This window comes from Heterocephalus glaber, unplaced genomic scaffold (assembly GCF_053883595.1).
Source record: "Heterocephalus glaber isolate CG9 unplaced genomic scaffold, H.glaber_assembly_v1.0 deba00001504, whole genome shotgun sequence".
Taxonomy (NCBI): Eukaryota; Metazoa; Chordata; class Mammalia; order Rodentia; family Bathyergidae; genus Heterocephalus; species Heterocephalus glaber.
Window position 1 is genome coordinate 49082709 of NW_028258324.1, and position 16871 is coordinate 49099579.

The 16871-nt window shown below is 36.5% G+C and overlaps 1 pseudogene; it reads right to left on the reverse strand.

Annotated features, from left to right (window-relative positions):
• Nucleotides 1-2530: 2530 nt before the first annotated feature.
• On the reverse strand, nucleotides 2531-6372 carry LOC101698773 (importin-5 pseudogene; annotated as a pseudogene).
• Nucleotides 6373-16871: the final 10499 nt, after the last annotated feature.

Genomic DNA, 16871 nt, shown 5'->3' on the forward strand with positions numbered 1-16871 from the left:
GCCGAAGCTTTTTAGTTTGATGCAATCCTATTCATCTATTTTTGTTTTTGTTGCCTGAGATTTGGGAATCAAGTCCAAAACATCATTACCCAGAACAATGTTGGATAGTTTTAGGGAGAACTTTTCTTGTATTCGAGCAAATGGCTGATGTTAATAGGGGTTCAAGTCATATGATTATCTATTAATAAGTGAAAGAGGATTTCAGGCTGAATAAATAGAGAAAGAAAGAAAATAATATAAAGGCTATGAGAGGGTTAAGTAAAATCAAATCATTTAAGAGATAACTATGCAGACATTAAGAAAGCTGGTCTTTCTTAGTACTCAGTAGCATGAAAATATTTCTTTAAAAATTTCTTGAGTGTACAAATCTAATTAACATAAAAATGTGCATGATTACATGCCTATGTTGTTTGGATATAGATAATGTATGTATAATGAATGAATTGTTGATTGACATTATTGGCTCTCTCACCAGAGAGTAAACTCCGTAAACCATGTACTTTACCAAATACTTTATCCCTACTATCTAGATACATGGTAAGCACTGGATAAATATTTGTTGCATGAATGAAAGAGCAAATGAAAGAAGAAAATGCAATCTATGCAGGGACAAAATAATAGTTCAGATTGCTGGAGTTCAGGTCAGTGCAGGGCACTGAAGGAGATACAGTAGGCATCGGAGCAGATATGTTGGGGCAGAGCCTTGAATTCCAGCACAAAATGAGACTTCCTTCTACAGTAAAGGGGTAACCATTGCTCACCGAGATGGAGGTAGAGGGTGGGTGTCATGTGATTTCATATCACTCTATAGCACGAGGGAAGCTCTTTTCCATCTCTCATTACAAGAACAATAATAATAATACTCTCCATGAATAAACAAGACATTCAGACACCTTTCACGCTCCTAATGGATGGGGAATTTTGAGGCAGCTAAGACTCTAGGGCTTAACATTCACTTGCTGGTTGATGGAAGCCCAGAAAACAAAGTGAAAATACTTCCATTTCCCCATTTCAATCTGTGCATCACCATCTGCTGTGCTGATTCCCATGGCGGCTACCATGGTGAAGACAGAATAAGGATGACCCCGGAAGCCAGAGACTTATGGATGCCAACACAAAAGCCTAAAGCCCTAAGGTCATGAGAAGTCTTCTTCCTGATAGTTTGTCTTCAGCCATGCCAGGACTTCGTACTTTTTATACTGAGGACTTGCATAGGCAAGCACAGGCCACAGAATTGGTCATCTTGTATGTGGAAAATCACCCCACTGTTGTCTCAATGACTTTTGTCTTTGAAAAGTTCTTACTTCTTATTGAAGAGGTGTCCTTACATTCACCCCACCCCCTTCAGCCCAACCTCACTGAAAACAGAGTAATCTTTCTTTAAGTACAAATGTTATTTCATGACTCTGCTACTCCAAATTCCTCATTGGCTCCACATTGTCCTTGGCATAATATCCATGTGCCTGGCCTTGGCTTTAGGGCTCTACCTATCCCTGAGCAAGTGTGACCTTTAGCTACACTCATTCCGCCCACTCTGGTCCAGCCCTCTGACTATCCTGCACCCCCCAGGTCTATACTGCTCTTTCTTTTTTATATTTTATGAAACAATAAAACAAAATTTCATAACCAAATAATAAGAGAATAACAATAGTTATTACACTGTACAACATTATCTTCAATGTACTCAGAGTACAAGATATAAACCAAGGAGATTCTTACAAAAAAGAAACAAACAGATAATAACTCAAATCGTTCTTTTCAATGAACTAAGATAAACTAGTAGTACAAATGAAACTAATTAGTACATATATTGAAATATTTTTAAAACAATGAGATTTATAATTTTGGAAAGTATTTGAACTTCTCCTTGCTTATTTTTCGTATATGTATATATGATATATAATATATCCTACAGGTGCCTCAAGCTTATCTTTCTTTATGGCAGCATAGTACTCCATTATATGTAAATACCATATTTTTCTTATCTATTTATCTGTTGATGGACATATAGCTATTATAAATTGTGCTACTATAAATATGGGTACACATGTATCCATATAATAATATAATATATTATAATATATAATATGATATATAATATATAATAATATGATTTTGACTCTTTTGGGAAGATATATAGAAGGGGAATAGATGGGTCAAATGGAATTTCTATTTTTAGTTTTCTGAGGAATCTCCACACTGATTTCCATAGTGGTTGTATTAGTTTACACTCCCACTGACAATGTAATAGAGTTCCTTTTACCCACATCTTCACCAACATTTCTTATTTTTAGATTTTTTGATGGTAGCCTTTCTTTCTGGGATAGGATGGTATCTCAGTGTAGTTTTAATTTGCATTTCTCTGATGGTCAGTCATGATGAGCACTTTCCATGTTTATTGGCCGTTTGTACTTCTTCTGAGAAGTGCCTTCATTTTGGTTGCTCATTTTTTTATTGAGTCATTTATTTTAGGGGGTGGTCTAAATTTTTTGAGTTCTGTATATGTTCCTTTTTTAAAAAGGGTAAACATTTATTTGGAGTTAGTTTTCTGGTGGGTGATATTAAGACACTTCAAGCAGAGCTCAGGAGCTCCTTGTAAGGCCTGTTGCTGCTTGGGACTGAGCTGCGATATGCATTCAGTTCACAATCCTCCAGAAGTCTGTACCTGGAGAACTACATTAGCCGGACGTTTGGCACAAGGGTCTTCATGTTTAATGGCCTCATGCATTTCTCCTTCTGAAATTATATTGAATATTTGGGGTAGATTGGTATTGTTTGGGCCAAGAACTATTGGGTGATTACTTTCAATCAGGTCACACAGATAACTGAAAGTCTGAACAGCTTCTTGTTTGTCTTTACGTAGTGGAAGCCAAGACAACCAGTGTGGCAGGACTTCTTTAACATTTACACAGTCAGGCTTGAACTTCATAATTTTCCCTACTGCTGAGATGCAGTTCTCTGTAGCATTGACATTTTCTTTGGTCTTAGAATCTCCAGGCTGAATAATTGTAACAAGCAGTGGAAGAGCTACTGTACAGAAAAGACGGTAGTTATCTCCTCCATACTGCGCCATGACTCCCAAGCCATACACAGCTGCTTGCCTCACTTCTGGGCTGTTGTCACATACATATTGGAGCATTGGCCTTAAAAAATATTCTGCATACTTGAATGAGGCTGGACTACAGTGTTCTATGACATCAAAGATGCACAACCCCCATTGCCTCTTTGGCCATGGTCTATGTGTACAAATTAGGTTGACAATTAATGGAAGCAGCTATTCAAACTATGGCAACACCCTTTCCTTGTAGCTACTGAATATCGAGGGTAAAATATTTGACACTTTGGTCAATATATGACCATCACTATCATCCTCATCTTGGCTGGAAAAATTTTGTTCCCATTCTGTAGGTTGTCTCTTTGCTCTGTTGATTATTTCCTTTGCTGCACAGAAGCTTTTTGATTTGATATGATCCCACTTGTTGATTCTCCATATTATTTCTTGGGCCACTGGGATTCTATTCAGAAAGTGCTTACCTATGCCTTTGTCTTCAAGAGTTGTACCTATTTTATCTTCCAGCAGATTAAGTGTTTCTGTTTTAACATTTAGATCTTTGATCCATTTTGATTTTAGTTTAGTACATGGTGAGATACATGGATCTAGATTCAGTCTCCTGCATGTGGATATCCAATTTTTCCAGCACTTATTCTAGTGTTTATCAGAGGCAATCTTTCCTTTAGTGTATATTTTGGCTCCTTTGTCAAGGATCAAATTGCTGTATGTGCCTGTGCCTGAGGTTGTTTCTGCCCCTTGTATTCTGTTCCACTGATCTACATGTCTGTTTTATGGTAGTACCATGCTGTTTTAATCACTGTAGCTTTATAATATAACTTTAAGTCTGGGATTGTTATGCCACCTGCTTTGCTTTTGTTACCTACCCTCAATTGCTTTTGCTGTTCTGGATCTCTATTGATTCCATATAAATTTTAGGATTATTTTCTCTAGATCTGTGAGAAATTATTTTGGTATTTTAGTTAAGATAGCATTGAACAAGAGTGGTGACAGTGGGCATCCTTGTCTTGTTCCTGATTGTAGTGTGAAAGTTTTCAGTTTTTGACCATTTAGTATGATGTTGGCTGTTGGTTTTTCATAAAAAGCCTTAATCAGGTTGAGATAAAGACCTTTTATTCCAATTTGAAAAAAAATCAGACCCCCTAAATTCAAAGACCCAATTCAAAAATGGACATCTGAAATGAACAGATGTTTCTCAAAGAAGTAAAAGCAGCAAATAAACATATGAAAAAATGTTCAACATCACTGGTCATTCAAGAAATGCAGATGAAAACAACACTGAGATTCCATCTCACCCCAGAAAGGATGGCTGCTATCATGAAATCAACCAATAACAAATTCTGGCAGGGGCATGGAGAGAAAGGAACCCTTCTCCATTGTTGGTGGGGATGCAGACTGGTACAACCACTGTGGAAGTAAGTATGGAGATACCTCAAAGAACTAGGACTAGAAGTCCCATTTGACCCAGCTATTCCCCTGCTGGGTATCTTTCCCAAAAAATTAAAAAAATCATACCACAGCAATATATGTCCACCCATGTTTATAGTGGCACAGTTTGTAATAGCTAAAGCTTCGAAACAGCCCAAGCGCCCATCAACTGGAAACTGGATAAAGAAGATGTGCTTTTTTTATATAAAATAGAGTACTACTCAGTCATAAAGAACAAGAAACTAGAGACATTTATAAATAAATGGATGCCTATTGAGGCGATACTCTTAAGTGAAATAAATAGGACGCATGTGTAAATACTGAATAGTTTCTCTAATGTGAGAAACTGAAAGCATAAATAAGGATTAAAATGAATAATTGATAATTTGAAATAGGAAAAGGTCCAAAGATGTTGTGGTTGGGGGGGGGGGGTAGGGAAGAAGGGAAAGGAAAAATTATGAGAAAAAAAATAAATGGAAATGAAATCTATGTAAACAGGGAAGGGTGGAGGGGGTGAAGGGTGCACAGGTAATGCAGGGAAAATAAGAACTAAAATACATCATGTACAGGTGCAAGCACCCAATGATAAATGTAAATGTATTGTATACCTAAAGTGTACCAACAAAAGAAAAGAAAAACAAACAATGGGGATATATTCTGAGAAATGAGCTTACTGTACAACACCACAGAATGTACTTAAACCTAGATGGCATGCGTCAATCATGCAATGTGGCCTCTTGATGCAATCAAGACATGCAATTATTACAAGATGTTTGAGGCTGTTGCCAGTGTTTACAAGACATACTGCTGTACACATTTTTTGTGCATAGGAGTATATTCTAAAATAATAATAAAAATATGGCATAGCAAAAAAAAAGATAGCATTAAATCTGTATATCAGTTTTGGAAGAATAGTCATTTTTATTATGTTGGTTCTGCCTATTCAGTAACAGGGGATATTTTTCTGTTTTCTGATGCCTTCCTCAATTTTCTTTTTCAGTCTGATGTAATTTTTGTTGTAGAGGTCTTTCACACTCCTAGGTTAATACCTAAGTAAATACCTAAGTGTGTAATTTTTTGATGCTATTGTGAATGGTATTGTTTTCCTAATATCTCTTTTGAGTGAGCTGATTATTAGTTTATGGGAATGCTATTGATTTTTGTGTGTTTATTTTGTGTCCTGCTATATTGCCGAATTTGGTTATAGATTCCAGGAGTCTTTTGTTGGAGTTTTTTTTTTTTTTGGTCTTATAAGTAAAAGATCATATTATCTGCAAACAATGCTTTATCCTTTCCTGTACATATACCTCTTATTTCTTTCTCTTGCCTGACTACTTTGACTCATGTTTTGAGAACTATGTTGAATGGGAGTGGTAATAATGGACATCCTTGTTTTGTTCCTGATTTTAGAGGGAAGGCTTTCAGCTTTTCCCTATTTAATATGATATTGGCAGTAGTTTAGCATAAATGGCTTTCACCTGTTTTCTTCAGGATTTTCTTTGTATCATGAATGGATGTTGGACTTTGTCAAAGGCCTTTTCTGCATCTATCGAGATTGTGTGATCTTCCCCTGCTACTGTTTCTGTGATAAATTATATTTATTCATTTGTGTGTGTTGAACCATCCCTGAATCCCTGGGATGAAGCCTATTTGGTCATGGTGCATGATCTTTTTGATGATTTGTCACATTGAATTTGCCAGTATCTTGTTAATGGTTTTTGGATCTATGTTCATTAGAGAAATTTGCCTAATTCTTTTTTGGTTGAATCCTGGTCTGGTTTGGGGATCATATTCTGCTCTTTCTAAACATAGATGTTTTCTATATTGTCTGAAGTAGTATACCTCTCTTCAGCCATCTGGTCAGCTCCATTCATTCTTTGCAGGATAGTCTAATGTTACAGCCCTAGGGTACCCTCTTTAGTCTCATGTCCCAGAGCAGGATAGGAAAATGCAAGATGATCTCATTGGCAACTAACCAGTACTTCTCTACGATGGCACACAAAGCAACTATAGTTAAATAATTATTGGGCAATTTTTTTGTTTAACTTAATTTTCCACATTGGACAGACCAAGTTGGCCTTTGTGACTTAACTTAAACTTTCTCTTCAGTACTATTATCTTCTTAAAACATTAGTGGGTTATACATGAATGATGTCAGTGAAAGTTAAGATGGTACATTTTAACAAGTTTGGTTATCAAAGGGAGGAGGGAGCTAGGGTGGAATTTGGAGGGCATGGTGGGGTTGTCTTAGCCAGCTTGTATGGGCAATAAAATACCAAGTGGATTAAACAATGAAAATGATTTTCTCACCATTATAGAGACTAGACATCCCAGATCCAAGGGCCAGCTTTTGTGTTTTGGTGAGAGCTCTCTTTCTAAGTTGTAGACTGCCTTCGCTGTGTCATTGTGTCATCATCTGGTGTGGAGACAGAGAGCTTTGGGGGTCTTAAAGGGCACTAATCCTATTTTAACATACTTACCCTCATAATCTCATCTAGACCAGATTATCTCCCAAAAGCCCAGTCTCCAAATGTCATTACACTTGATCTTAGTGCTTTAACATATGGATTGGCAACTTGTTACAATCACAATTCAGTACAGAGCAGGGGTTAATTAAAGACTTTTTTATCATGAGAAATCCTAAGCAGACTTACCTGTTGATAGCAGGGCTCAAAAGAGAGGGGAAGGGTAAAATTTCAGGAGAGAAATGGGATAGTTGCAAGAGGTGGAAGGAGAAAGGAAAAGAGAATTGATGAAGGAGATGGCTTTGTTTAGGGGACAGAAACTGTTTCTCTAGTGTAGAGGGAAGAGAATCAAAGGGTGTGTGCTGGTCCATGTAAACTCTTCCATTGGTAATGAGCTAGGAGGTTTCTCACCTAATGGCTTCAAATTCCTTCTGGAAATCTCTTGCATGAGTGTCTGCTAAAGGGCTGGTGTGGTTTGAGGAGAAAAAAAAAGTTTGAAATTAGTTCTGTAGAGAATAAGGAAGAGAGCTGCTATAGTTTAAATATTGGTGGTTTCTCCCCCAAATTCATATGTTGATATCCTAACCCTCCAAATGATGGCATTAGGAGATGAGGTCTTCTGGAAGTGTTTAACTCATGAGGGTGGAGCCTGAATGATTGAGACCAGAGGCCTCAATAAGACCTCAGAGAGCTGTCTTAATCCTCCTTTCCACCATGTGAGGACCTAACAAGTAGGCACCACCTCTGAGTAAGAAAGCAAACACTCACCAGATACCAAATCTGCCTTAATCTTGGACTTTCCAGCATGCAGAACAGTGAGAAACACATTTCTAATGTATGTAAAGGTTCCAATTTGTGGCATTTTATTCTAGCAACTTGAGCAGACTCAGATTAGAGCTGATCAGAGAGACTCTACCAGAGAGGATGGACCAGGAGAGCTGGCTCACCTTGATGATCAGGGGTATCACGTTGTTATTGAGAGAAGCAGGGACTACTAGTGCTTTCCAGGCTCTTATTGTCTGTAATGAATTATATGGAACAATTGGTTAGCACAGAGGAGGAGGCTTCCAGGCTGCCAGATCACCACCCCCAGCACAGAGGAGGAGACTTCTGGGCTGGTGTACCATCACTCCAAGTACAGAGGAGGAGGATTCCAGGCCACCATACCACTGTGCCCAGTGTAGAGAAGGTAAGCTGCCCCCAACACAGAAGAGGAGACTTCTGGGCTGCCATAGCACCACCCCCAGTACAGAGAATGTGAGCTGTAAGTGTGCCAGCAACATTGCCTCCACCAACCACTGTTGAAATGAGAAGACACATAAACAAGTCTCAAAGCCAGACTTCTAGATCACCTATAGCAACCCCAAAGGGAAATGAGATGGAACTCTCTGATACTCAACCACCTGGACTCCGTGAACTGGCAACAAAAGAGGATCTGCGAAAGTAAAATCAGAAATAATTTCGCAGATAACAGCAGAGTCTGTGCCCATATTGCAAGACATGATTAATAAATCAAGAGAAGACACAGATTAAAAAATAGAGGAGCTGAAGAACATGATGAAATCCCAACATAGGAAGCAAATGGAATCCATAAAGTAGATGCAAACAGATATCCAGGACATTAAAAACTCCATTGAAAGTTTACCCAGCAGAATGAGCCAGTGTGAGGACAGAAATTCAGATATAGAAGATAAGATTGCAATTAGTGACCAGGAAAAGAAAAATTTCCTTAAAATTGTAAAGGACCACGAGAAATCAATACAGCAGCTGCTAGACGATGCAAAGAAGAATAGCATAAGACTCATGGAGTCAATGAAGAAACAGGAGAAAGTACAGATGACATAAAAAAACTGTTCACAGAAGTGATGTCAGAAAACTTCCCAAGCAGGGGAAAAGAACTTGGCATACAGATAAGTGAGGCATATAGGCCTCCAACTAGCCTTGATCAAAAAATAATCTAGAGGGGCTGGGGATTTAGCTCAGTGGTTTCACTGCCTGCTACACAAGCACAGGGACCCGAGTTTGATCCCTGGTAGCAAAAAAAAAAAAACAAAAAAAACAAAAAACAAAAAAACAATCTACACATAGGCATACGATAGTTAAGATTGCAGAAACCTAAGAGAAGAACAAAATTCTACAAGCACTTAGAGAAAAGAAACAAATCATAAACAAAGGAAAGCCCATCAGACTCACAGCAGTCTTCTCAACCCAAACCCTCAAGGCAAGAAGAGCTTGAAGTGAAGTATTTTGAGCCCTAAAGGAAACAGCCTCCAACCCAGGTTGATGTATCCTGCAAAATTATCTTTCAAAATTGATGGAGAAATAAGATACTTTCATGACAAAGAGCACCTTAGGAACTTCATGAACACCAAACCAGCACTCCAAAAAATTTTAGACAAAATCCTAGGAAAAGATGAGGATCACAACCCCAGGAAGCCCTGCACAATGAATCCATTGGGAACAACAAGAAATTAAAGCAAAGGGGGAGAATCCAACAAAAAGAAAAAGTCATGACAATGTTAAGTCAGTACATATCAGTTATAAGCATCAATGTTAATAGTCTCAATTCACCAATCAAAAGAAATAGACTGGCAGAATGGGTCAAGAAGCAAGATCCAACAAAATGCTGCATACAAGAAACACACTTAATTCAAAAAGAAACTCATAGACTGAAAGTTAAAGGGTGGAAAACAATACTTCATGTAACAGGAACCAAAAAAAAAGCAGGAGTAGCTCTCTTCTTTGCAGATCAAGTGGATTTCAAACCAACACTGATTAAGAGAGATGAAGAAGGACACTACATACTTGTAAAAAGAACAATCCAAGAGGAAGAGATGACAATCATAAATATACGTGCACCAAACACTAGTGCGCCCAACCATAAAACAAATAATAACGGACATGAAAAATCAAATAAGCACCAGTACAATAGTACCTGGGGACCTCAATACCCCAGTGTCACAAATAGATAGATCAACTAGACAAAAAATAGACAACAAAATAGTAGAACTCAATCAAATTCTTGAACATACGGACTTAACAGATGTTTACAGAGTGTTCTACCCCACATACTCAGAATACACATTCTTTTCAGCTGCATGTGGGTCATTCTCCAAAATAGACCACAAACTCACTCATAGAACATGTTTAAGTAAGTGCAAAAGAATTCAAGTTATCCCCTGTATATTATCAGACCATAGTGCAATGAAATTGGAGATCCATAGCAAAAGAAACTGGAAAAATTTCATAAACACATGGAAATTGAACAACACACTTCTGAATAACCAATGGGTCACAGAGGAAATTAAAGAAGAAATCAGACAGTTCCTTCAATTAAATGACAATGACAATACAACATATCAGAATCTATGGGACACAATGAAAGCAGTCTTATGAGGGAAATTCATAGCAGTGAATACACATATTAGGAAAACAGAATGAGTCCAATTAACCAACCTGATGCTGAACCTCAAGCTTCTAGAAAAAGAAGAACAGGACAAACCCAAAGCTCATACAAGGGAGGAAATTATAAAGATCAGAGGAGAAATCAATGCAATGGATACCAAGATAATGATACAAAAAAATCGATGAAGCCAAGAGTTGGTTCTTTGAAAGAATAAACAAAATGGACAAACCCTTAGCCAACCTTATCAGAAAAAGGAAAGAAAAGGCCCAAATCCATGCAATTAGGAATGAAAAGGGTGAAATTACAACAGACCCAGCAGAAATCCACAGGATCATCAATACCTACTTCAAGAACCTATACGCCAATAAGATGAAAAACACAGAAGAAATGGACAGATTCCTAGATACATATGAATTACCAAAGTTGAATGAAGAAGATCTAAAAATTCTAAACGACTCAATATCAACCATTGAAATTGAAAACGTAATTATAAACTTACAAACTAAGAAAAGCCCAGGTCCTGATGGCTTCACTGCTGAATTCTACAAGACATTTAGAGAGGAACTACTGCCACTACTGTTTAAACTCTTCAATGAAATTGAAAGGGAAGCAATACTCCCAAATTCATTCTTGGAAACAAGCATCACCTTGATCCCCAAAGCAGAGAAAGACCCACCTGAATAAGTTTATAAATTTCTAAGGGCTTCAAAAGCTCATTTTTCTTCTTCTTTTCTTTGGTATTCTATTTATTGACTGTCTTGATAAAAGATTTAAATTCATTTAAATGCAATCAAATTAAAAAACACAGTCCCACTTTAGGACAGTAATAATAACAAAGTCATTACTTAAAACACAAGTATCAGGATAAAAAGCCAACACACAATAATCAATAGGATTCCCATAGTAATAATAAACTCACTGAGAAAGAAATCACGAAACAAATCCATTCATGACAGGCTCAGAAACTTGAATACCTAGGAATGAACCTAACAAAGGAAGGGAAAGACTTAAAAGACAGAACTCCAAGGAAAGAAATTGAAGAGGACATTAGAAAATGGAAAGACATCACCTTTTCTTGGATCAGAAGAGCTAATATCATGAAAATGACAATATTACGCCAAAATCTTATAGATTTAATGCACTCTATTAAAATACCAATAATGTTCTTCACAAAATTAGAAAAAACTATCCTAAATTTCATATGGAATAAGAAAAGATCCAAAATAGCCATAGTTACCCTAGGCAAAGAGGACAAAGTGGATGCATCACATTACTGGATTTCAAGTTATACTATAAAGCTATACAAACAAAAACACCAAGGCACTGGCATAAAAACAGGCATGTAGACCAATGGAATGGAATAGAAGGCACAGAAACAACCGTGTACATCTATAGCATGACAAAAGTGCCAAAAGTATATGTTGGATAAAAGACAACTTCTTTAACAAATGGTGCTGTGGAAATTGAATATTCACTAGCAGAAGATTAAAATTAGATTCCTATCTCTCACCCTGTACTAAAATCAAATCAAAATGGATCCTAGATATAAAAACAGAAACTTTGAGATTACTGGAAGATAACAGAAGAGAAACATTTGAAGAAGTAGGCACAAGTAAAGACTTCCTGAATCAAACTCAATGGTACAGGAAATAATATCAAGAAGCAACAAAGGAGATTGTATTGTAGTAAGAAGTTTCTGCACAGCAAAGAAAACAATAGAGTGAAGAGACAACATTCAGAATGGGAGAAATTTTTGCTAGCTGCTTTTTTGATAGAGGACTAATATCTAATATAGATAACTCAAAAATTAGCCATCAAAAATCCAATGTCCCAATTAGAAAATGGGCAAATGAACTGAGGAGATAAATAAGCACAAATGGCTGATGATTATATGTTTTAAATGTCATCTATAGTTATTAGCAAAACACCAATCAAAACAACTTTGAGATTCCATCTGACCTTAGTCAGAATGGCTGTCATCAAGAACGCAATGAATGTTTGTGAGGATGTGGAAGAAAAAGGAACCCTTCTACACTGCTGGTGGGAAGATGGATTAGTACAACCACTGTGGAAATAAGTATGAGGATTCCTCAAAAAGCTAAATTCCATTTGACCCATATATACCCTGAGAATCTTCCTGAAAGAATTAAAGACATTGTAGATAGTGATATATGAATACCCATATTTATAGAGACACAATTCACAATAGCAAATTTCTGGAAACAGCTTAGATGTCTGTCAACAGATGAATGGCTAAAGAAAGTGTATATATACAATGTAATATTGTTCAGTTATATAAAAGAATAAAATTGTGTCATTCATAGGAAAATCCACAAAACTCAAGATAAATAAAACAAATAAGCCCAACTCAGAAAGTTATATTTTCCCATCTATGATAAACCTAAAATACAAACAAATGAATGAATAAAATAGAGATGATAGGAAACTAGAAGGTAGCCTCTTGGAGATGGGGAAGGAGATAGGGAAAGGTGAAGGAAAGGGAGAGACAGATAAAGAGATTGAAAATGATCAAGATATGTTATATGCATTACTAATTTCTCAAAATTAACATCACTATTCTGTATAACAAACAAGTACTAATTAAAATAATAAAATACAAAATAGAGCTGAAAAACAGCACTAATATTCTAGCTGCAAAAATACCATAAAAATAATTTACATAAATTTAAATTCATCAAATGCTTTAAAAATTCACAAGTATTTCTAAAATCTGATTGATAATGGGCAGCAAAGAGAAAGTGGGTACAGTATTTCCATTCTGAGATATTTTACTTTGTATTTCAGTTACTCTGGTTGTGTGTATGTATACAGTAAAACCTTGTTCTGGGAGTGTTCTGCAAGATGAGCAAACATTTCTAATAAATTTTAACTTCATAAACAAGTGATGTTTTGGAATATGAGTAATGGGTGATGCTGAATGTCACATGATCACAACTGAGCCAGTGGTTCCCCACCTTATCTTGATGCTGGATTGTGGGTGATCATCTCCCAACAGCAAGAGGTTATGGAGGAGATATCATCTGCAAAGGAGGCGGGGGAAAAGAAGGGGAATCCTTTACTTCAAATGAGATTAGGGAGATGTATAAAATGTGGGAAATAGTGCAAAATTTTGTGGAAAATCACCACCTGAAAAAGGCTGTAGCAGTGCAAGCAATGAATCTATTTAATGACAATGGAATGTCACATTTCTGAAAAATCCTCAAAAGGAGGCCAAAGCAAGCATCATTAGATAGGTTCTTTGTTAAAGTTGCACAAAAAGAAAAATATTTCTTTGAGTCACTAGACAACAATGATTCTATCAGTGATAGTGAAAGTCATCCTACAAAGTAACCATCCCCTCTCTTATTTCCCTCACATCAGCTCCGAAGGTTTGCAAAAGTTAAGTGCAGGTTAATTTGTTTCTTTTTCTTTTGTATTTTCTTAATATCTCATATTATATTATAGTATTGTAATCATTTTATATGAATATTTTTGGGTTGTGGAACAAATCATCTGAATTTCCATTATTTCTTATGGGGAAATTTGCTTTCATATACAAGTGCTTTGGATTACAAGCATGTTTCCAGAAGAAATTAAGCTCGCAAACCAGGTTTTATTGTATATGTGTTTTGGCAATTTGTGTTCTCTTTTAGTTGATAAAATATAACAACTTCTTTGGATTAATTATGCAGGTACCACAATCATGTCCAAACTTTGCTCTCTGTTCTACAGGGTTTGAAATTTGGTAAGAACATAGTTTTTATCTTGACACTATGCACCAGCAAAATTATATTTGTATTATCCCCCCCAGAATGAATATGTCTAGCATCAATGGAGAGTCCTTTAATCAAAATTACAATTACATTCTCAATAATGGAAAATGTTTCAGTGTGGCAGAATAATTTTCAAAAGGCTTATTTACTTCCATCAATTGGATGAAAAACCCTCAACCCATTAGTGAGATTAGCTGATCTTTCATTTAGAGTGTCTGATGGCATTGATACAAAATTGACTTCATCCAAATGTTTGTCAAGATCATCTTCCAACAGTAGAGCCAACAATAATAGTAATCACACATTTTTTGCACATATGTTTGAAACTATAGAACCCAAAATGAGCAAAATTAATTTGGAAGAACAATCATTTCCCTTTGCATACTGAAATGTAAATATACTTTCTGGTGTACTGTGTTTTAGATGGTCATCTTTGCACATAGCTTTCTTCATAATTACTAGCTTACTTAATAATTACTAACTTGGTTAGATTTACAGCAAAAGTAAAAGCTTGTTGGTAGCATTTTAACAAGAATGCTCAGATTATCCTCCTGAAGAGGCTTGCTCCATCTCTATTTCCTGCACTTATTGCAAAGGTACCTAAGTTTGTAATTTTCTGTTTTCCACTTACTCTGCTGAATAGCATTCTGGAGACTTCACATGTATGGAAGGCTGCATTGAGATCACAACTGGAGAGGTCAATAAAGAGCTACCAGATATTTATTTTTTTACTGCCACCTGAGACAAAAGGAGTTGATGTTCTCCACGAATATGTGTCAAAGCCACTTTTTCAACTAGCGTTTTCCAAGCTTTCTTTGAAAGGAAGGACTTAGTTTAATTGCTCCAGGAAACAAAGAGATGAGTTACAGCTGGTTGTCTTTCAGTTTTTAACCTGTGTTAAGGAGAGGGCTCTTGGTTGAACATGAATCTCACATGCTATTAGACAAAGCCATTGCAGAAGCTGGAAATAACCAAGTGAAGATGTAACATCCTCACCACCGCCTATTTCAAGGCAATTCTTTTTTTTTTAATTCATTAAGTTTATTGGTACATTTTAGGTATACAATATGATGACATTCATCATTGGGAATTTGTACCTTTACATGATACATCTTGGTTCTTACTTTTTTCCCCCTTCCCCTGCCCTCCCTTCCACCCCTCTGGCCCTCCCTATTTACAAAGACTTTGTTTCCATTTTTTCACTTCAAGTCAATTCTTAAGAGGATGTCTTTAACAAGAAAAAAACCCAGAACAAATGCAAACCAGATGGAATGGCCAGCAGCAAGAGTAGCCAGTGCAGCCACAGGCAGAAGGGACACATTATTGCCCTACCAAGACCCTGTCTCAGTTCAGTGTGGGCACTGTAACCAATTGATGGGAGATGGGTCACAGGATGAAATTCCCAGGACCTCCTGAGATGCAAGAGAGTCTCTAAAGAGTTATCTACTTGGGTTTCACTTTACAATTTTTATCTTTGATAATTTTTTAATTGACCCATAAAAATTGTTCATATTTACAGAGTACAGTGAGGGAGTCCGATGCATATCTATACTGTGTAGTGATCAAATCAATGTAAATAGCATTTGCCTCTACTTAAACACATCATTTTGTGTGTGTATTGAGAAGCTTCACATTCCTCTCTTCTAATTCTTTCTGAAATACACAATAAATTAATGTGTACTTGGATTTATTCTGTTTGGAGGGAACAAATACTTCTCTATATTCTGAGTGCTTTTATGCAGTGCACAAGTGCTCTTCAGTATATCGCTGGTCTCCAGTGCTCTCCACTTGCTCTCTGGAGGATCCTGAATGACTGCCAGGCCACAGCAAAGGTGCTGTGTCCTAGGAGGCCAGGCGCTAGCACAGCCCTGCCCTTCTGCTCTATTAGCCAAGTTACTTTTCTGTTCCCACATCTGTCTGGGCCAAATTGCATTTGCTATTGAAATTACTTAATTAAAAATTGCAAAAAGTGATGAAATGTGATTCCAAAAAAAGAAAATCACAGTTTCTTTGAAAACTATACAGAATCTTCTAGAAAGACCCAACAAAGACAAGTCATTAAAAAGCTCACATTAAATGGGGCTAAAAACTACTGTTAAAATTGGTGTGAGAAGTTTCTTAAAACTACAGAAGAATCCTGCATTCAGGGTTCTTCCCACATTACCTTGGTTTTTGCTCTGCATTAAAGAAACTTAAACTGGAAATCACAGGTTGTAAACAACCTAATCATTGTAGTAATAAACGCATATACTGGGCTCTAAATAAAATTTTTTTTTTTTGGAACTGGGGATCAAACTCAGAACCTAGCGCTTGCAAGGCAGGTGCGGTGCCACTGAGCTAAATCCGCAGTCCCTAAAAATTTTTTTATGTAAAGATAAGGCCTCATTAAATTGCGCAGGCTGGGCTCAAATTTGTAATCTTCCTGCCTCAGCCTTCCTCAGTGCTAAATTACAGACTCACACTACCACACTTAGTAATCGTTAACTTTTATAATTACTGTAATTTATTTAATTAATTAATTCTTTCTTTTTAAAAAATATATTTATTGGTACATTTTAGGTATATAATATGTTTATATTTATCATTGGGTGCTTGTACCTGTACATGATGTATCTTAGTTCTTATATTTTCCCCATTACTGTGCACCCTTCACCCCCTCCACTCTTCCCTATTTACATAGATTTTGTTTCCATTTTTTTTCTTTTTTCATAATTTTTCCTTTCCCTTCC